Here is a 23,289-nt window from a genome sequence, read left to right as displayed (position 1 = left end):
CAGTCCTCAAGTGTAATAAGTCTTTAGGTCACACAGACAGAAAGACTTCAGTGATGCCTAACACTCTTTGGCTCTGGGTGTTTTGGGCTTTGTCCTCGCAAGGATTTCTCTCTCTCAAATGCTTCGAGGTGGGTTGCTCTCAAACGACAAAAGCCGTGCACAAACTCTGAGCAGCCACCAATTTATGGTGTAGGGGGTGGGCTATTTATAGCCACTAGGCAACCCGACCTGATTTGTCCAAAATGACCCTGGGTCACTAAGGAACTGACACGTGTTCCAACGGTCAGATTTCAAACACACGCGACAACTTTACTTGGGCTACAAGCAAAGCTGACTCATCCAGCTCTGGATAAGATTTGCTCTCGTTGTCTTCACTCGAAGACATAGGATTTGGGTTGAGCATCACTCCAGTCACTCTGACTTAGTTCACTTGGACCCCACTTAACAGTACAGTGGTTCCTATCACTCAACAAAGAAGAAAGGAAACGACGAAACCACACAGTCTTCGCGCTCCATTGTCTTCGCGTAATGTCTTCTCATGTCATAGTCTTCAATATGAATATCTTCTCATACCACCATTGTCTTCAATGTCTTCATACATTTTTAGGGGTCATCTCCGATAGGTAAACCGAATCAATGAGGGACACAACCTGCGTTATCCTGCAATTCTCACAAACGCATTAGTCCCTCAACCAACTTTGTCGTCAATACTCCAAAACCAACTAGGGGTGGCACTAGATGCACTTACATAAAGCTCTGCGAGGTCATCAGGCAAATCTCTTGATGTTCCCCCACGACGTTGTCTACCACCCTTCCTCATTGATTTCTCTGCAGCCATGAACTTCAAACTGAATGGCTTCAACACGTTCAAAGGCTTCTAACGCTTTCGCTTGCTGGACAAACAGGAACTGGCTTCGGGAGAGTTAATGTGATGCTGTAAGAATTCTGCAAATGAATGCAGACTATGAGAACCAAGGGATTCTCCCATGGACATGTACCTATGACAGCATTAGAGATGCAAGGGAAGGGGAAGAGGTCATATGCATTCTCAGAAGATTTTGAAGATGAATCAGTTTGAAGACATTGACCTCATGATGCGAAGACATTCACTTATATGTTGAGAGTTGATTCCAAATTTGTACGAATCCGTGAATAAGTACAAGTGAGGAATCTAACTAGATATGAAGCTTAAGTGAATATACTAGGCAGTATGAGATGCAGACAGAATAGATCTAACATTGTATAGGCAGAAACCAATTTTGGTAAATAGGATGAATCTTTGAGGATCAAAAGATGGTAAAAATAGAGTTGTATTTACCACACGAAGAACTGCTAGATGGAATGAATCAGAGACCGAGTAGTTCAATCTACCGTGCCCTAACTTGGCGATGGAGGACACCTACGATGGCGGCGGAGAGGACGATGTCCGCGGCCGGCGTGAGGACAGCGTCGGAGAAGTCGCGGCAGCTAAGCTGTTCGTCGCCGGCATCGTCGAGAGCTAGCGGTGGCGCTAGGGTTTTGACGAGGTGGAGAGGTGGAAGAAGGTTTTCTTTACCACAGGGGATATGTATTTATAAGGAAGTGTGCGGCACAGCGCAATTACGCAGGTGCCCCTGGCGGTTCACATCTGAGGGGCATGTGGCAAGAATGCAACATACTCAGAGTTGTCCCATGTTCCCACGCCCGCCAGGTTTGTCGGATGGTTGTTCCGGCTTCTCCAGATTTGAAACAATAAGGATGAAGCATTTAAAACAGACTTAATGTTTGTCTCTGTGTCTTTTGCTGACAAGAACGCATAAGACATTCGACAGTTTCAATAGAATGCATATGATTTGGACAGATAGAGTTTGAGATAGAAAGCATAGAGAGATTAGGGTCCGATCACATTCACTTAGTTCAAAAGATTCAACTAGGAAGACATAGCTGTAAGTGAATGCTGTAGAGGACAGAACACTAGTATATATATCAGAAAGCAATCAAATCAACGTAATGAAGAAAATCATGAAGATAAGTTGAAATTGTAGATAAACCAAATGAGAAGACATAGCAAAAATAATGCCATGAGTGAAACACTTCAAACCGAGAAATTTGGTGGTGGCGTTACCCACCGTATAGGAAGTATTAGACCCAGACACGGTGCACAATTATCGTGGCGCTCCGAAGTCAAATTCCACGTTAATGTATTCACACTCAGAATGTAAGTCTTCATTGATTGAAGATATACTTTACGTCGTGTGTTGCACATCTAAGTCATCAACATGCATAAGTGTTAGGATGTGTGCCTGATCACAGGACATTTGAGGATTCCAAGATATTCGGCTCACACCGTAACTTGCAAAACCTTTTCTCATCCAAGGGCTTTGTGAAGATATCTGCCAGTTGCTCTTCAGTGTTGACGTGAATGATGTCAATATCTTTCTTCATGACATGATCCCTGAGAAAGTGATGACGAATTTCAATGTGCTTTGTCTTCGAGTGCTCGACTGGATTGTTGGCAATCTTGATGGCGCTTTCGTTGTCGCAGAAGAGAGGTACTTGTTTCAGATCGATGCCATAGTCCTTGAGAGTTTGCTTCATCCATAGAAGCTGAGCGCAGCAATATCCAGCAGCAATGTATTCAGATTCAGCAATTGAGAGTGATACACAGTTCTGCTTCTTTGAAGACCAATAGACAAGTGATCGTCCCAGAAAGTGACATGTGCCTGATGTATACTTGCGATCCACCTTGTCATCAGGATAATCAGCATCCGAGAATCCAACCAGATCAAATTTTGAGCCCTTTGGATACCATAATCCGAGTGTTGGGGTGTAAGCCAAATATCGAAGAATTTGCTTCACGGCTAAGTGATGCGATTCCTTTGGTGCCGCTTGGAATCGAGCACACATGCAAACACTAAGCATAATATCTGGCCTAGATGCACATAGGTAAAGTAAGGAACCAATCATGGAGCGGTATACCTTTTGATCGAACTCTTTACCATTGTCGTCGGGACCCAGATGGTGTTTGGCTGGCATTGGCGTTGTGTAACCTTTGCAATCTTGCATTCCAAACTTCTTTAGACAATCTTTGAGGTATTTTTCTAGAGATATGAAGATGCCATTCCTTTGCTGACGAATTTGAAGACCAAATGATAAGTTCCTCTTCAGGCTGTGCTTCAGAAGGCATGATTTCACCAGTTCCCATCAGCTTGATAGATTCGCTGGGCGGAGCTTCGTCTAGTGTACTTGGCAGGAGCTCTCTTTGTGAACCATTGGTTTCATCAAATCGCACGTCCTTAGTTTCGACGATTTTGTAGAGATAGAGGTTGAAGACTCTGTAAGAGTGCGAGTCCTTTTCATAACCGAGCATGAAGCCTTCGTGAGCTTTAGGTGCAAATTTTGACTTGTGATGGGGATCCTTGATCCAGCACCTAGCTCCAAATACTCTGAAGTAGCTGACATTTGGCTTCTTGCCAGTAAGGAGCTCATAGGATGTTTTGTTCAGAAGCTTATGGATGTAAACACGGTTGATGACGTGACATGCTGTATCAATAGCTTCGGGCCAGAACTTTCTTGGTGTCTTGTACTCGTCGAGCATTGTTTGAGTCATCTCAATGAGGGTTCTGTTCTTGCACTCTACGATGCCATTTTGCTGAGGTGTGTATGGAGCAGAGAACTCATGAGTGATTCCCATTGTATCTAGATAAAGATCAAGTCCGGTGTTCTTGAACTCAGTGCCATTGTCACTTCTGATATGCTTGATCTTGACACCATAATTGTTCATGGCTCGATTGGCGAAGCGTCTGAAGACATCTTGCACTTCAGTCTTGTAGAGAATTATGTGCACCCATGTATATCTTGAGTAGTCATCAACAATGACGAAGCCATAGAGACAAGCAGTTGTTGTGAGGGTAGAGTAGTGAGTAGGGCCAAATAAGTCCATGTGTAACAGCTCGAAGGGTTGAGATGTCGTCATGATTGTCTTCGAGTGGTGCTTTTCCCTAGTCATCTTTCCAGCTTCGCAGGCACCACACAGATGATCCTTCTTGAACATGACACCCTCGATGCCTATGACATGCTTCTTCTTGGCGAGTCTGTGTAAGTTCCTCATGCCAGCATGCCCCAGCCTCCGATGCGAGAGCCAGCATTCTAAAGCTTTTGCAAGAAGACATATGGCAAGCTGTGGACCTGCTGAGAAATCTACCAGGTATAGATCATCTTTCCGATACCCTTCAAAGACTAGAGACTTGTCAGATTCCATTGGTACAAGGCAACGATATTTTCCGAATAGCAGAATGATGTTCAAGTCACAAAGAATCAAGACAGACATTAAGTTGAAACCAAGGGATTCAACAAGCATCACTTTATCCATGTGTTGATCCTTTGAGATTGCAACTTTACCTAGACCCAATACCTTGCTTTTACCAGTGTCAGCAAATGTGATGTGACTCTTGTCTGATGGACGTAAGGTTGAGTCCATGAGAAGACTTCGATCACCAGTCATATGATTAGTGCATCCGCTATCCATAATCCATTCTGAAGCATGAGGTGTCATACCCTACAGTACAGTTAGGGGGATAGGCTTCACCAAGAGTATTGTGAAGCATAAACATTTGACGGGCAAGAGGATTATTGAAGCTCGGATCAAGATTAGGACTGATAGGATGAATGGCAAACAATTCAGGAACAAAATACATAGTGAGACCATTTGGGCATTTGATCTTGCGCCCTACAAGATGTTTTAGGTCCCCAGCAATAGCATCAGACGCCTTTGATTTTCGGCTGGAGACCCTTCCCTGCAAATGAAAGTTAATTCTTCTTAACCACCCACATCTTCAAGGGTGGCTTAGAAGCAATGAGTCTAAGTGCAGCATCTGAGAACTTCGGCTTTGGAGCCCTAGCAAATAGCCTTGTAGGAGATGAATGATACTCATATGAATAAGCAGAAAAGTTCTCAGTTCTATGAACATAGCGGTTTGAAGACACACGCTCATATTCATAAGTTTCAGGAAGGTTTCCCTGCAAAACATTGGCGTTAGAGTGACTCAGGTGAGTCCTCTGTCTGTATGAAGCCTTTGGACCATATGATGCCTTAGGTCTGGGGTTTGTCTTCTTCCCATGTGGTGTCATGATCACATTCACTGGAAGATTCTCAAGACAGCTTTTGGGAACCCAGATCTTCTTCATAGGTGGTCCATTCCTGCAGTTAGTACCAATATAGCTGGCAAACACTTCACCATTCGGATTCTTGAATAGCTTATAGTTTGCATCAAGGGATTCATCAATTATAACAGGATTAGCACAGGTAAAGCTAGATAAGGTGGATGGATCCACTGAAGGTCCCTTTGCAGCAACCCATGTGGTTTTGGGATACTGCTCAGGCTTCCAGTAGGAACCATCAACATTCATTTTCCTCTTGAACCCAACACCCTCTTTCCTAGGGTTTCGGTTCAGAATCTGCTTTTTGAGGACATCGCAAAGTGTTTGATGTCCTTTCAGACTTTTATACATCCCTGTTTCAAGCAATGTCTTCAACCTAGCATTTTCATCAGCAATAGTAGTGGTATCCTCCGCAGAGGGGTTAGTTACCAAATCAATAATTAAAGACAATGCAACAGTAGCAGCAGTGGAACATTCAGCAACAGAGGTAGCGTTATCACGCTCAAGGCATTTTAGACATGGTGGTTCAAATCCATCCTGAGCGGGACTAATCTGTTGAGCGTGAAGTGACTCATTCTCTTTTTGAAGATCTTCATGAGCCGCTCTCAATTTCTCAAGCTCTTGCTTCCTTTGAAGATAATCATAGGAGAGCTTTTCATGAGTGGTTGAGAGCGTTTCATGACGACTTTCAAGTTCTTGGTACTTAGCATGAAGATTTTTTATGTCTTCAACTAGGGACTGTGAACGTGTCATTTCCGCGTCCAACAGGTCATCGCTTTTGTCTAACAGTTTTTGAGTATGTTCCATAGCTTTTTGTTGTTTGGTTGCAATTTTAGCAAGTGTTTTGTAGCTGGGTTTGGATTCATAATCAGAGACATCTTCACTTGATGTTTGAAAGTAAGCATCACGTGATTTTACCTTGGCACCATGTGCCATGAAGAAGTAGGTGGGAGCAGGGTCGTCTTTGTCATCAGCTTCAGCGTTGGTGTGGAAGTCATTGTCTTCAGTGTTGAAGATGGACTTGGCAACATAGGCTGTGGCTAGAGCCAGACTTGCAACGCGAGGGTCAGACTCCTCTTCAGACTCCACCTCCGCCTCCTCAGAAGCAGACTCCTCCTCTGAATCCATTTCCTTGCCAACAAAAGCACGAGCCTTGTCAGATGAGCTCTTCTTATGAGATGAAGACTTTGATGAGGACTTGGAAGAAGACTTTGAAGATTTCTTCTTCTTCTTGTCATCAGAATCATATTCCTTGCTCTTCTTCTTCTTCTTCTCCTCATTGTCCCACTGTGGACACTCAGAGATATAGTGTCCAGGTTTCTTGCACTTGTGACATGTTCTCTTCTTGTAGTCATGAGTGGAAGCTTCATCATTTCTTGAGCTAGATCGTGAAGACTTTCTGAAGCCCTTCTTCTTAGTGAACTTCTGGAACTTCTTCACAAGCATAGCAAGTTCCTTTCCAATGTCTTCAGGATCATCAAAACTGCAGTCAGATTCTTCTTCAGATGAGGAAACAACTTTTGCCTCCAAAGCGCGAGTTTGGCCATAGTTGGGACCATAGATATCTCTTTTCTCAGAAAGCTGGAACTCATGTGTGTTGAGCCTCTCAAGTATATCAGACGGATCGAGTGTCTTGAAGTCAGGGCATTCTTGTATCATGAGGGCAAGGGTGTCAAAGGAGTTGTCAAGTGATCTCAGTAGTGTCTTGACAATTTCATGCTTGGTAATCTCAGTGGCGCCGAGAGCACGAAGCTCATTTGCGATGTCGGTGAGGCGATCAAACGTGAGCTGGACATTTTCATTGTCGTTTCTCTTGAAGCGGTTGAAGAGGTTGCGAAGAACACTGATCCTTTGATCTCTATGGGTTGAGACGCCTTCGTTGACCTTGGATAGCCAGTCCCAGACTAGCTTCGACGTTTCCAGAGCACTCACACGGCCATACTGTCCTTTGGTCAGATGACCACAGATGATGTTCCTGGCAGTAGAGTCCAGTTGAACGAACTTCTTGACATCAGCAGGGGTGACACCTTCACCAGTTTTGGGAACGCCGTTCTTGACGACATACTAGAGGTCGACATCAATGGCTTCAAGATGCATGCTCATCTTATTCTTCCAGTAGGGATATTCAGTTCCATCGAACACGGGGCAAGCAGCAGAGACTTTGATTATCCCTGCAGTTAACATAGCTAAAACTCCAGGTGGTTAAACCGAATCACACGGAACAAGGGAGTACCTTGCTCTGATACCAATTGGAAGTGCTAGTTATCGACTAGAGGGGGGGTGAATAGGCGATTTTTATGGAAGTCTTCAAAACGTGGAAGTTTCGAAGACAAACAATAGAAATGACCTAATTGATATGGAGTGGAAGATAAACTACAACAAGCAAACCATAGTCAAGTATGCAATAATGTGAAAGTACAAAGACTAATAACAGCTTAGTAGTAAGGATCGGGATGGAAGATAGTATGAAGCCAACCAACGATAGTAGTCAAGCAATGAAGTCAAACAGGTACGACAAATAGGCAATGACTTCACGAAGACAAACACTAAGTAAAGGGAGGGAGAGGATAGAACCAGTCACTTGTTGAAGACACATGATTTGTTGGACCAGTTCCAGTTGCTGTGACAACTGTACGTCTGGTTAGGGAGGCTGAGATTCAACTCAGAAGACCGCGTCTTCACCCTATTCCCCTTGAGCTAAGGACACACAGTCCTCGCCCAATCACTCTAGTAAGTCTTCAAGGTAGACTTCCGAACCTTCACAGACTTCGTTCACCGGCGATCCACAATGACTCTTGGATGCTCAGAACGTGACGCTTAACCGGCTGGAGGATTCACAGTCCTCAAGTGTAATAAGTCTTCAGGTCATGCAGACAGAAAGACTTCAGTGATGCCTAACACTCTTTGGCTCTCGGTCTTTGGGCTTTGTCCTCGCAAGGATTTCTCTCTCTCAAAGGCTTTGAGGTGGGTTGCTCTCAAACGACAAAAGCCGTGTACTAACTCTGAGCAGCCACCAATTTATGGTGTAGGGGGTGGGCTATTTATAGCCACTAGGCAACCCGACCTGATATGTCTGAAATGACCCTGGGTCACTAAGGAACTGACACGTGTTCCAACGGTCAGATTTCAAACACACACGGCAACTTTACTTGGGCTACAAGCAAAGCTGACTCATCCAGCTGTGGATAAGATTTGCTCTCATTGTCTTCGCTCGAAGATATAGGATTTGGGTTGAGCATCACTTCAGTCATTCTGACTTTGTTCACTTGGACCCCACTTAACAGTACGGTGGTTCCTATGACTCAACAAAGAAGAAAAAGGAAACAACGAAATGACACAGTCTTCGCGCTCCATAGTCTTCACTCAATGTCTTCTCATGTCATAGTCTTCAATGAATATCTTCACATACCACCATTGTCGTCAATGTCTTCATACATTTTTAGGGGTCATCTCTGGTAGGTAAACCGAATCAATGAGGGACACTACCTGCGTTACCCTGCAATTCTCACAAACGCATTAGTCCCTCAACCAAATTTGTCGTTAATACTCCAAAACCAACTAGGGGTGGCACTAGATGCACTTACACAGAGGATCATCTTTCTTGCCTAAATAGTTGCACATTAGACCGGGGTGGCGGCTTAATGGAATAATCCGCCAGGCATGCCAGACCTGGACCAAATCAATACCATTCAACCCGTTCCCCAGAAGAGCTTTGATTTTGGCCAAGGCGGGGGTGAGCGTTTTGCGTTTGGTGGGTGATATCTTGTTAGGCAGTGGATGATTGGAATCAAGACGCAAGGCGCAAAAACCGGGCAGAGGATTCTCATCAGCCGGGGAAGTGTCTTGACAATAAAACCACATTTGATTCCAGTCTTTAGAGTGGCTTGGCGGATTGGCATAAGGAAAAATAACGTCTCTCCGACGCTGGATTGAGATGCCGCCAAGTTCCAAGCTCTGTCCGCTGGCACATTCATTTTGGCGGTTCAAATAGAATAACTCTCTGAAGAGTAACATGTTGGGTTCTTCTCCAAGATACACCTCGCTGAATACTTGAAAATTGCAGATATTAGACACGGAATTCAGTCCGATGTCTTGAGGACGGAGATCAAAGAAATGCAGGACATCCCTAAAGAATTTTGAGTCAGGTGGTGAGAAACCCCGGTTCATATGATCTGTCAAGACGATCACTTCCCCCTCCTTGGGTTGAGGTCTTTCTTCTGTTGGGTCAGGGGCACAGTACGAAATGACATCCCTTTTCGGCAGATAGCCGAGTTTCACAAAATCTTCAAGGGTCTGTTCAGTGACAATGGACGGGACCCAGTTGCATGAGGTGCTTGTCTTAGGTGCCATTGTGATGGAAGCCTAAGAAAGGATAAAATTTCTGGTTCAAATTTAAGCTGGAGGAAATATTAGTGCATATTCAAGATGGTGGCTTATGAAGGGCCTAATGGTATAAGACTAATTATGTCAGATTATTTAAGCCGCCATAAGCATCATTGACAATTCAGTTATTTAAGCCGCCATGGGCGGTCAAGATTATCAACTAAGCATTGTCATTTAAGTCGGTGATAAGAGTCGCCATGGCTAGGTGGATCTAGTAAACACAATTTTTTGCCTAAGTGTTGCATAAACAAGTTTTCACAAGTTGCAGCAACTATTTTGGATCAACCGGCTGTTCAGAAAGGAAAATATTCTAGACCTAAAAACGAAATGCGGATGGGTTCATCAGTTCTAACAAGGCTTCTTTGCAAGATAAAGGGATCTGCTAGTATCAAAAATGAGTGCGAAATAGTTATTGCATGAGTCTTATACTCTTTTTGGATCAATGAGGCTGCAGTGGTAGAACTATGAAGAAGCCGAGGTGAACAGCGAAGAACATGGAAGGAACTTGCAAACCCTAATGCAGATCTGAAGTAGGGGAAGAGGAAAACTTACGGCTGCAGGGCTGCTGCGGAGGCTCGCCGCCATTCTCTAGACAGATTCAGGTCGATGTAGCGGCCAAGGTCGACGAAGACGAGGTGCGCGGCGGCGGCGGCGGAGCTCGAGCAGCAGTAGGGTGTGCAAGGAAGAAGATGAGGAAAGGAGAAGAATGAGGAAAGACCTGGTCAGGTCTATTTATAAGAAAAAAACTGATGAGCAGGCGCGAACAACAAGGAGGCCAAAGACATAATTATCCAACTACAAGGACGCCTCAATTTTCGGGATGGTCATTAAGATAAAGATCCATTGAGGAATGTTGGATAAAACATACATTTATGACAGATGACATCATGGTGGGTTACCACAGGTCCAAAGGATGACGTCATGGCGGGTTACAAAAATTTCATAAGCAGGGAGCAGAAGATTTTTCTTAAGTGTTGAACATTGACATGAACCAGTTAAAATCAAGCTGGGGCCTAATGTTGGGGATATAAATATTAGGCATGACCTGCCCGGGAGGGTTCAGGTCACACCTTATGACGAAGCCCACTGAAGATACTTGAAGATGGCGGCTCACTTAAAGGCCCAAGGCCCAGAGGAGACTTAAGGCCAGTAGAGATAAACCGCCATGTATGTATAACTTGTATTGTAAGACAAGAATAGAGAGAGACCGAGCTGGACACTGTTTATGAACCGTCCGGGACTCTGTGAGCCGCTGGGCGTCAACCTCTATATATAAAGGGACGAACCGGCAGTGGTTCAGGGCAAGTAACATCAGATCGAGAACTAGGTCAAGCAGATTCGCTCCTTGGTTATCGAGTCATTAGAAATCCCACCCAAAACTAGATCGTAGGCTTTTACCTTCACCGCAAGGGGCCGAACGAGTATAAACCTCATGTCCTTTGTCCCGTTAAACCCCCTTAAGCTTCCTAGTTGCGATGGCTCCACGACTAAGTCCTTACGCTAGGACATCTGACGTGACAATTCCACGACACCGCCGGTTCATCCGGCACTGACGAGATGCCGCCTGCGGGTGCCGTCATTCCTTCCTGAAGGGTGTCGGTGGTGTCCATCCTCTAATGACCCACAAGTATATGGGATTGATTGTAGCCTTTTCGATAAGTAAGAGTGTCGAACCCAACGAGGAGCAGAAGGAAATGACAAGTTGTTTTTAGCAAGGTAATGTCTACAAGTGCTAAAATTGTAAGTAACAGAGTAGTTTGATAGCAAGATAATTTGTAACGAGCAAGTAATGGTAGTAGTAACAAAAGTGCAGCAAGGTAGCCCAATCCTTTTGAGGCAAAGGACAGTCCAAAACGGTCTCTTATGACAAGCAAAGTGTTCTTGAGGGTACACGGGAATTTCATCTAGTCACTTTCATCATGTTGGTTCGATTCGTGTTTGCTACTTTGATAATTTGGTATGTGGGTGGACCAGTGCTTAGGTGTTGTTCTTACTTGAACAAACCTCCTATTTATGATTAACCCCCTCGCAAGCATCTGCAACTACGAGAAAAGTATTAAGAATAAATTCTAACCATAGCATTAAACTTTTGGATCCAATCGGTCCCTTACGGAATAGCATAGAAACTAGGGTTTAAGCTTCTGTTACTCTCGCAACACATCATCTAATAACTACTCCACAATGCATTCCCTTAGGCCCAAATATAGTGAAGTGTCATGTAGTCGACGTTCAGTGACACCACTAAGGGAATCACAACATACATATCATCAAAATATCGAACACATATCAAGTTCACATGATTACTTGCAACATGATTTCTCCTGTGACCTGTAGAACAAAAGTAACTACTCACAAATGATAATCATGCTCATGATCGGAGGGGTATTAAATAGCATAATGGATCTGAACATATAATTTTCCACCAAATAAACCATATAATAATCAACTACAAGATGTAATCAACACTACTAGTCACCCGCAAGCACCAATCTACAGTTCTAGTACAAAGATTGAACACAAGAGATGAACTAGGGTTTGAGTGGAGATGGTGCTGTTGAAGATGTTGATGGAGATTGCCCTTCCCAAGATGGGAGAGTTGTTGGTGATGATGATGACGATGATTTCCCCCTCCGGGAGGGAAGTTCCCCCGGCGGAATCGATGCGCCGGAGGGCAAAAGTGTTCCTGCCAAGTTCAGCCTCGAGACGGCGGCGCTTCGTCCCGAAAGTCCTTCCCTTATTTTTTCTAGGTCAAAATGACCTAAATACCATAAGAGGGGCACGGGAGGTGGGCTGGGCTGAGCACAACCCACCAGGTCGCGCCTGGGGGGCCTGGCGCGCCAGTGTCTTGAGCTCACTGATACATCTCCAACGTATCTATAATTTTTGATTGTTCCATGCTATTATATTATCTGTTTTGGATGTTTAATGGGCTTTAATAAGCTATTTTATATTATTTTTGGGACTAACCTATTAACCGAGGGTCTAGTGGCAATTTCTATTTTTTTGTCTATTTTAGAGTTTTGCAGAAAAGGAATACCAAACGGAGTCCAAACGGAATGAAACCTTTGCGAAGACCTTTCTTGGACCGAAAGCAAACAAGAAGACTTGGAGATGAAGTCAGAGAGGCAACAAGGCGGCCACGAGGCAGGAGGGCGCGCCCAAGGTGGTTAGGCATGCCCCCCACCCTTGTGGGCCCCTCGTAACACCCCTGACCTAGTTCCTTCATCTATATATACTCTTATACCCCAAAAACATCAGGGGGAGCCGCGAAACCACTTTTCCACCGCTGCAACCTTCTGTACCCGTGAGATCCCATCTTGGGACCTTTTCTGGCGATCTGCCAGAGGGGGATTCGATCATGGAGGGCTTCTACATCAACACCATTACCTCTTCGATGAAGCGTGAGTAGTTTACCACAGACTTTCGGGTCCATAGTTATTAGATAGATGGCTTTTTCTCTCTCTTTGATTCTCAATACAAAGTTCTCCTCGATGTTCTTGGAGATCTGTTCGATGTAATACTCTTTTGCGGTGTGTTTGCCGTGATCCGATGAATTGTGGATTTATGATCAAGATTATCTATGAATATTATTTGGTTCTTCTCTGAATTCTTATATGCATGATTTGATATCTTTGCAAGTCTTTTCTAAATATCGGTTTAGTTTGACCTACTAGATTGATCTCTATAGCCATGAGAGAAGCGCTTAGCTTTGGGTTCAATCTTGCGGTGTCCTTTTCCAGTGACAGTAGGGGCAGCAAGGCACGTATAGTATTGTTGCCATCGAGGATAACAAGATGGGGTTTTCATCATATTGCTTGAGTTAATTCCTCTACATCATGTCATCTTGCTTAATGCGTTACTCTGTTTTTATGAACTTAATACTCTAGATGCATGCTGGATAGCGGTCGATGTGTGGAGTAATAGTAGTAGATGCAGGCAGGAGTCGCTCTACTTGACACGGACGTGATGCCTATGTTCATGATTATTGCCTTAGATGTCATCATAGTTTTGCGCTTTTCTATCAATTGCTTGGCAGTAATTTGTTCAACCACCGTAATATATGCTATCTCGAGAGAAGCCACTAGTGAAACCTATGGCCCCCGGGTCTCTTTTCCATATTACTGAATCTTGTTTACATCTTGCTAGTTTCCGATCTACTATTTTGCAATCTTTACTTTCCAATCTATAAACCAAAAATACCAAAAATATTTACTTTACCGTTTATCTATCTCTATCAAATCTCACTTTTGCGAGTGACCGTGAAGGGATTGACAACCCCTTTATCGCGTTGGTTGCAAGTTCTTGATTGTTTGTGCAGGTATTCGGTGACTTGTGCGTCGTCTCCTACTGGATTGATACCTTGGTTCTCAAAACTGAGGGAAATACTTACGCTACTTTGCTGCATCACCCTTTCCACTTCAAGGGAAAACCAACACAAGCTCAAGAGGTAGCAAGAAGGATTTCTGGTGCCGTTGCTGGGGAGATCTACGCCAACTCAAGCCATACCAAGTACCCATCATAAACTCTTCTCCCTTGCATTACATTATTCGCCATTCGCCTCTCGTTTTCCTCTCCCCCACTTCTAAAACGATTTTCAAAAACCTTTGCCTTTTCTTCGCCCTCTTCCGTTCGTCTCTTTTTGCTTGCTTCTTGTGTGCTTGTGTGTTGGATTGATTGCTTGTCACGATGGCTCAAGATAATACTAAATTGTGTGAATTTTCCAACACCAACAACAATGATTTTATTAGCACTCCGATTGCTCCTACTACCAATGCTGAATCTTGTGAAATTAATGAAGGAAATATGACCTAGAGGCAATAATAAAGTTATTGTTTATTTTTCCTTATACCATGATACATGTTTATTATTCATGATAGAATTTTATTATACGGAAACTTAGTACATGTGTGGATACATAGACAAACAAAGTGTCACTACTATGCCTCTACTTAACTAGCTCGTTCAATCAAAGATGGTTAAGTTTCCTAGCCATAGACATGAGTTGTCATTTGATTAACGGGATCACATCATTAGACAATGATGTGATTGACTTGACCCATTCCGTTAGCTTAGCACTTGATCGTTTAGTTTGTTGCTATTGCTTTCTTCATGACTTATACATGTTCCTATGACTATGAGATTATGCAACTCCCGAATACCGGAGGAACACTTTGTGTGCTACCAAACGTCACAACGTAACTGGGTGATTATAAAGGTGCTCTACAGGTGTCTCCGATGGTACTTGTTGAGTTGGCATAGATCGAGATTAGGATTTGTCACTCCGATTGATGGAGAGGTATCTCTGGGCCCTCTCGGTAATGCACATCACTATAAGCCTTGCAAGCAATGTGACTAATGAGTTAGTTGCGGGATGATGCATTACAGAATGAGTAAAGAGACTTGCCAGTAATGAGATTGAGCTAGGTATTGAGATACCGACGATCGAATCTCGGGCAAGTAACATACCGATGACAAAGGGAACAATGTATGTTGTCATGCAGTTTGACCGATAAAGATCTTCGTAGAATATAGAGGAGCCAATATGAGCATCTAGGTTCCGCTATTGGTTATTGACCGGAGACATGTCTCGGTGATGATCGGTATTATGAGTATATGTGTTTTGATGTATCGAAGGTTGTTTGGAGTCCCGGATGAGATCAAGGACACGACGAGGAGTCTCGAAATGGTCGAGACATAAAGATTGATATATTGGAAGGTTATATTCGGGCATCGGAAGGGTTCCGGGGGTCACCGGATAAATACTGGAGTACCGGGAGGTTATCAGAACCCCCCTGGGAGTATATGGGCCTTAATGGGCTTTATGGGAGAGAGAGAGAGGGACTGGCTATGGCTGGGCCGCACGCCCCCCAATCCTAGTCCGAATTGGACTAGAGGGAGGGGCGGCGCCCCCTCCTTCCTTCCCCTCCCCTCCTTTCCTTCCCCCTTCTCCTACTCCTACTAGGAAATGGGAGTCCTACTCCCGGTGGGAGTAGGACTCCTCCCTTGGCGCGCCCTCCTCCTAGGCCGGCCGCCTCCCCCCTTGCTCCTTTATATACGGGGGCAGGGGGCATGCCAAGACACACAAGGAGATCATTGATCTTTAGCCGTGTGCGGTGCCCCCTCCACCATAATCCACCTCGGTCATATCGTTGCGGTGCTTAGGCGAAGCCCTGTGTCGGTAGCTTCATCAACACCGTCATCACGCCGTCGTGCTGACGGAACTCTCCCTCAAAGCTCTACTGGATCGTTAGTTCATGGGACGTCACCGAGCTGAACGTGTGCAGATCGCGGAGGTGTCGTACGTTCGGTAGTAGGATTGGTTGATCATGAAGACGTACGACTACATCAACCGCATTGTCATAATGCTTCCACTTACGGTCTACGAGGGTACATGGACGACACTCTCCCCTCTCGTTGCTATGCATTACCATGATCATGCGTGTGCGTAGGATTTTTTTTGAAATTACTATGTTCCCCAACAGTGGCATCCGAGCCAGGTTTGTGCGTAGATGTTATATGCACGAGAACACAAGTGAGTTGTGGGCGATACTAGTCATACTGCTTACTAGCATGTCATACTTTGATTCGGCGGTATTGTTGGATGAAGCGGCCCGGACCGACATTATGTGTACGCTTACGCGAGACTGGTTCTACCGACGTGCTTCGCACAAAGGTGGCTGGAGGGTGTCTGTTTCTCCAACTTTAGTTGAATCGATTGTGGCTGCGCTCGGTCCTTGTGAAGGTTAAAACAACACATACTTGACGCAATATCGTTTTGGTTTTGATGCATAGGTAAGAACAGTTCTTGCTTAGCCCGTAACAGCCACGTAAAACTTGCAACAACAAAGTAGAGGATGTCTAACTTGTTTTTGCAGGGCATGTTGTGATGTGATATGGTCAAGACATAATGCTAAATTTTATTGTATGAGATGATCATGTTTTGTAACGGAGTTATCGACAACTGGCAGGAGCCATATGGTTGTCGCTTTATTGTAAGAAATGCAATCGCCATGTGATTGCTTTACTTTATCACTAAACGGTAGCGATAGTCATAGAAGCAATAGTTGGCGAGACAACAACGATGCTACGATGGAGATCAAGGTGTCGCGCCGGTGACAATGGTGATCGGGACGGTGCTTTGGAGATGGAGATCAAAGGCACAAGATGATGATGGCCATATCATATCACTTATATTGATTACATGTGATGTTTATCTTTTATGCATCTTATTTTGCTTAGATCGACGGTAGCATTATAAGATGATCTCTCATTGAATTTCAAGGTATAAGTGTTCTCCCTGAGTATGCACCATTGCGAAAGTTAGTCGTGCCGAGACACCATGTGATGATCGGGCGTGATAAGCTCTACATTCACATACAATGGGTGCAAGCCTGTTTTGCACACGCAGAATACTCGAGTTAAACTTGACGAGCCTAGCATATGCAGACATGGCCTCGGAACACTGAGACCGAAAGGTCGAGCATGAATCATATAGTAGATATGATCAACATAGTGATGTTCACCATTGAAAACTACTCCATCTCACGTGATGATCGGACATGGTTTAGTTGATCTGGATCACGTGATCACTTAGATGATTAGAGGGATGTTTATCTAAGTGGGAGTTCTTAAGTAATTTGATTAATTGAACTTTAATTTATCATGAACTTAGTACCTGATAGTATTTTGCATGTCTATGTTGTTGTAGATAGATGGCCCGTGCTGTTGTTCCGTCGAATTTTAATGCGTTCATTGAGACAGCTAAGTTGAAAGATGATGGTAGCAATTACACGGAATGGGTCCGTAACTTGAGGATTATCCTCATTGCTACATAGAAGAATTACGTCCTGGAAGCACCGCTAGGTGCAAGACCCGCTGTAGGAGCGACACCAGACGTTGTGAACGTTTGGCAGAGAAAAGCTAATGACTACTCGATAGTTCAGTGTGCCATGCTTTACGGCTTAGAACCGGGACTTCAACGATGTTTTGAACGTCATGGAGCATATGAGATGTTCCAGGAGTTGAAGTTAATATTTCAAGCAAATGGCCGGATTGAGAGATATGAAGTCTCTAATAAGTTCTACAGCTGCAAGATGGAGGATAATAGTTCTGTCAGTGAACATATACTCAAAATGTCTGGGTATAATAACCACCTGATGATAATGTCATTGACAGAATTCTTTAATCACTACCACCAAGCTACAAGAGCTTCTTGATGAACTATAATATGCAAGGGATGAATAAGACAATTCCTGAGCTCTTCGCGATGCTAAAGGCTGTGGAGGTAGAAATCAAGAAGGAGCATCAAGTGTTGATGGTCAACAAGACCACCAGTTTTAAGAAAAAGGGTAAGTGGAAGAAGGGGAACTTCAAGAAGAACGGCAAGCAAGTTGCAGCTCAAGTGAAGAAGCCCAAGTCTGTACCTAAGCCTGAGACTGAGTGGTTCTACTGCAAAGGGACTGGTCACTGGAAGCAAAACTGCCCCAAGTATTTGGCGGATAAGAAGGATGGCAAGGTGAATAAAGGTATATGTGATATACATGTTATTGATGTGTACCTTACTAATGCTCACAGTAGTGCCTGGGTATTTGATACTGGTTCTGTTGCTAATATTTGCAACTCGAAACATGGACTACGGATTAAGCGAAGATTGGCTAAGGACGAAGTGACGATGCGCGTGGGAAATGGTTCCAAAGTCGATGTGATCACGGTCGGCACGCTACCTCTACATCTAGCTTTGGGATTAGTTTTAGACCTGAATAATTGTTATTTGGTGTCAGCGTTGAGCATGAACATTATATCTTGATCTTGTTTGACGCGAGACGGTTATTCATTTAAATCTGAGAATAATGGTTGTTCTATTCATATGAGTAATATCTTTTATGGTCATGCACCCTTGAAGAGTGGTCTATTTTTATTGAATCTCGATAGTAGTGATACACATATTCATAATATTGAAGCCAAAAGATGCAGAGTTGATAATGATAGTGCAATTTATTTGTGGCACTGCCCACTACTAGGGAAAAGCCTATACACAGAATCTTAGCAGCAGCGCGGCTCAAAAAGGAGCACTGCTGCTAATTAGCAGTAGCGCAGGTGTGTAAACCCCGCGACTGACAAGTGTTTAGCAGTAGCGCGCTTGGTGTTACCCGCGCTGCTACAAATATCGACCGACAGTGCCCCCTGAGGGAGTCCTGGATTAGGGGGTGTCCGGATGGCCGGACTATAGCCTTTGGCCGGACTCCTGGACTATGAAGATACAAGATTGAAGACTTCGTCCCGTGTCCGGATGGGACTTTCCTTGGCGTGGAAGGCAAGCTTGGCGATACATATGTAGATCTCCTCCCATTGTAACCGACTCTGTGTAACCCTAGCCCTCTCCGGTGTCTATATAAACTAGAGGGTTTTAGTCTGTAGGACGAATAACAATCATACCATAGGCCAGCTTCTAGGGTTTAGCCTCTCTGATCTCGTGGTAGATCTACTCTTGTACTACCCATATCATCAATATTAATCAAGCAGGAGTAGGGTTTTACCTCCATCGAGAGGGCCCGAACTTGGGTAAAAACATCGTTTCCCTTGTCTCCTGTTACCATCCGCCTAGACGCACAGTTCGGGACCCCCTACCCAAGATCCGCCGGTTTTGTCACCGACACCTCGAAACTCCATTTAGTAGCAGCGCGGTTCCGCTAGCCGCGCTACTGCTATGGATGTAGTAGTAGCGTGCTTTTTCTGAGGTCGCTGCTGCTAATATTCAAATCGGACACACTTTTTGTCCCGATTAGCAGTAGCGCTTCTGCCGAAAGCACGCTGCTGCTACTTTCTTATCAGCAGAGCGTTTTACGTCCTACGCTACTGCTAATCCGCACCAACCCACCACCTTTTCCCCACCCGTCCCCTCCCCTCCCCCTCCTCTCTTCCCTTTCCCCTACCTCCCACATCCTCCCACTCTCCCTCTTCTTCTTCCTCAACACTTCTCCCCCATTACTCTCCCTCTTCTACCTACCTTTCTCTCTCTTCATTACTCCTACCTAACTACACCATCTCCATTAATGCATCTTCTTTCTCTTTTTCCTTCCCCCTCCACTAGTTGAAGTTGTCTCCTCCCAAATTAGGTAGCTAGGTAGATGTAGCATTTAGTTAAGTGACCTATTTGCCTCCTAACTAGATCTATCTTTGTCAAGAAGAGCTTTGGGCACTTTTGATCTCCCTACATCATCATCTCATCACCGTGTGCTCGATCTCGAGATAGAGGTGATGAAAATTTCATGCTTTTGCAAAATGGAAATATGTTTATGTGTGTGTGATATGTTGTTGGAAATTGTGTGTGTGGCATGAGTTGACGCCAAATTGTGCTTTTGAGTTGCCTATGTTTTGCCAAAATGTCGATTTATTTCCGTTTCGGCGAATTCCGGGCAAACTCTAGATCCATATATGTCCTATTTTTAGGGAAGGTCATGCCGAATTTTTGTATGACTTTGATGCATGCACGCATTTTTATAATCAATTTGTTTTATTATTACCGTGCAGACGTTCATGATGGTCAGTGGAACGATGGTGGACAGGTGGTTGCGGTCGGCGGTGCAGGACATGAAAGAAAATAACCTGACAGAGGTTTTATGTCCGTGTCGAAAATGCAAAGGAATAGTTTGGCTCGACCCCTATGACTATGGTCGTGTCGAAGAGGACCTTCTCATGAATGGTTTCATGTATGGCTATACTCGGTGGATAACTGAAGATGAGGATGATGATGTTGAGGATGCCGACGGGGCAAGCAATGATGACACGGGGCAAGACGAAGAGATGATCGATAACGGCGGCGGGGAAGAGGCCGGACATGGCGGCGGAGGAGGGGCCGGACATGGCGGAGGAGAAGGGGCCGAACATGGCGGCGGAGAGAACGACATGGACTCCACGCAGCAGAGATCGTCGATACTAAGTTCAATCATGCGGGACCCTCATGTTCAAGCATTGCTTCGCAAGGAGACGAGTACTTAGAGAGCTGCTTCTAGAGAGGAGGCTAAGCTGGAGCAACTGGTGGTAGACTCGAACACTCCATTGTATGATGGTTGCAATCCTGAGGTGACCCACTTGAGTTTCACGCCCTAACTCCTGAAGACGAAGGCTAAAAACAAATGGACCGACACTATCCTCGATGACCATTTCAAGTACCTAAAGGATGTTCTTCCCGCGGGTAATATATGTCCTACTAGTGTTGATGAGGCCAAGAAGATCGTGTGCCCTCTTGATCTGCCACACGTTAGATACCATGCATGCATCAACGATTGCATAATTTATCGGAAGGAGCACGCGGAAAAAACAAGCTGTCCGGTGTGCAATGCTTCTCGATACAAGAAGGCCGGGAAGAAATGTCCCCAGAAAGTTGTATGGTACTTACCGATCACTCCCCGTCTCCAGAGGTATTTTGTAGATCCCAAGGAAGCAAAGCTAATGCGCTGGCACGCGGAGAGGAAGAAGCCCGACGATGGAGATGATCCGAAGCTGAGACACGTGAAGGATGGAAGCCAATGGAGAGCATTGAACAGCTTCTATCGATATTTTGAATGTGATGCAAGGAACATCATGCTTGGCGCGTGTACCGATGGCATGAATCCGTTTGGCAACCAGAACACCAACCAAAGCACATGGCCCGTGTTTGTATGGATGTACAACCTCCCCCCTGGTTGTGCATGAAATCGAAGTACATTCACATGAGCATGCTTATTCAAGGGCCGAACAACCAGGAAATAATATTAATTTGTATCTGGGGCTACTTCAAGAGGAGTTAGACACGTTATGGAAAACACCGGCCAAGACATGGGACGCCAGCAAAGGCAAGTATTTCAACATGAGAGCCGCGCTGATCACGACAGTGCAGGACTATCTCGGTTACGGATATGTGGCAGGCCAGGTGTGCCATGGATATTGCGGATGCACGCTGTGCATGGATGATGCGACGTCTCAGCAGCTAAAGTTAAGGAAAGATGGCGGGTCTAGGAAAATCGTGTACATGGGGCATCGAAGATGGCTTGAAAGGACGACCCGTGGAGAAACCGTGGAGATCTATTCAATGGTCACGTTGAGCATCGAGGACCTCCATGTAAGAGGAGCGGTGCCGAAATCAATGAGTTGTTGAAAAACTGGAAGGAGTGCCCCGCGCTGGGAAAGACGATGAGAAAGGCGCCGGAGCCGCTGCTGAAGGTATGAAAGACGAGGTCTGTGTTCTGGGACTTGGAGTACTGGCACAAACTCGATACACCTCATTGCCTTGATCAAATGCATATCTGTAAGAATGTCCTTGAGAGCTTGCTCGCAACACTGATGAACATGCCGGATAAGACCAAGGATGGGCTGAAGGCAAGAAAAGACTTGCAAGATTTGAAAATCAGGGAAGATCTGCACATGCCGCCCCGTAAAATGTCAGACGGGAAAGAGACAGAGATAGAGGTACGGGAGAAGAAGGGCAAGAAAATAAAGAAAGAGGATTATTGCCCCCCTTCTTGCTTCACCTTAAGTCAGGCTGAGATCAATGCCTTCTTTAAGTGCCTTACCGGAGTCAAAGTTAGTTCCGATTACTGTGGCAAGATAAGCAGATATCTAGACACAGACATGAAAAGGTTCAGCGGGATGAAGTCTCATGACTGTCAGGTGATGATGACGCAGATACTACCTGTTGCCCTTAGAGGGATAATGGACAAGCCCGTCCGTGACACACTTATTGGTCTCTGCAACTTTTTCGACATCATCTCTCGAAAGTCGATCAGTGTGAAGCAGCTCCGAAGGCTACAGGAAGAGATCGTTGTGATACTGAATGAGCTTGAGATGTACTTCCCGCCCGCGTTCTTTGACGTGATGGTGCATCTGTGTGTCCATATTATGGATGACATAATAGACCTGAGGCCGTCATTCCTCAACATGATGCCGTTTGAAAGGATGAATGGGATCATCAAAGGATTCGTTCATAACATGTCCTGTCCGGATGGAAGCATCGTCCAGGGATATTTGACACAAGAGTGCATCTCTTTCTGTGAGAATTTTCTATATGGCGCAGACCAGCAGCCTGGTGTTAGTGTTGGTTTGCCCGTTAACAAGCACAATGGGAGGATCAAAGGAGATGGTCACTGCAACGGTCGCAGGGAACTGCACGTGGCATACTCAGCTCGGCGCAGCGACTTTGACAGAGCAAACTTGGTAGTGCTACAACACCTAGACGAGGTAGATCCTTTCGTGGCACTGCACAAAGAAATTATCGCAAAGAAGTATCGTGACCGGGGGGTATGCAGGATGAACCCGAAGTTACTAGAGAGCACAACTCCACTTTCCTGCATTGGTTCAAAGAGCATATTATTGCTAATCCCCCGGAGGAGGGCTCTAAGGACGGATTGCTCATATACGCCTTAGCACATGGCCCCTCGCCCAACCTCGTAACTTATCCGGCATATGATATCAACGGATACACGTTCTACACGGAGGCCAAAGATATGGACAGTGATGATCAGAACTCAGGGGTGACGATGGAATGCATGACCGGCAGCGACAATGGCGCAACTGAACGATTTTATGGAAGGGTCAAGGAGATCTGGGAGCTTGACTACTCTGGACTGCACAACACGATGATGTTTCGTGTCAGATGGGCTAATAATGTCGAAAGAGAAAGCCGGATTTTCACTACCATGACTATACCCGACGCCAAGAGCGCTACCGTGAACGCTATCGCAAAAACAAGCCATGGGTACATGCTAAGCACGTGACACAATGCTTCTTCAT

This window comes from Triticum dicoccoides, chromosome 3B, assembly GCF_002162155.2.
Source record: "Triticum dicoccoides isolate Atlit2015 ecotype Zavitan chromosome 3B, WEW_v2.0, whole genome shotgun sequence".
In the NCBI taxonomy this organism is placed as follows: domain Eukaryota; kingdom Viridiplantae; phylum Streptophyta; class Magnoliopsida; order Poales; family Poaceae; genus Triticum; species Triticum dicoccoides.
This window is presented reverse-complemented; position numbering follows the sequence as displayed.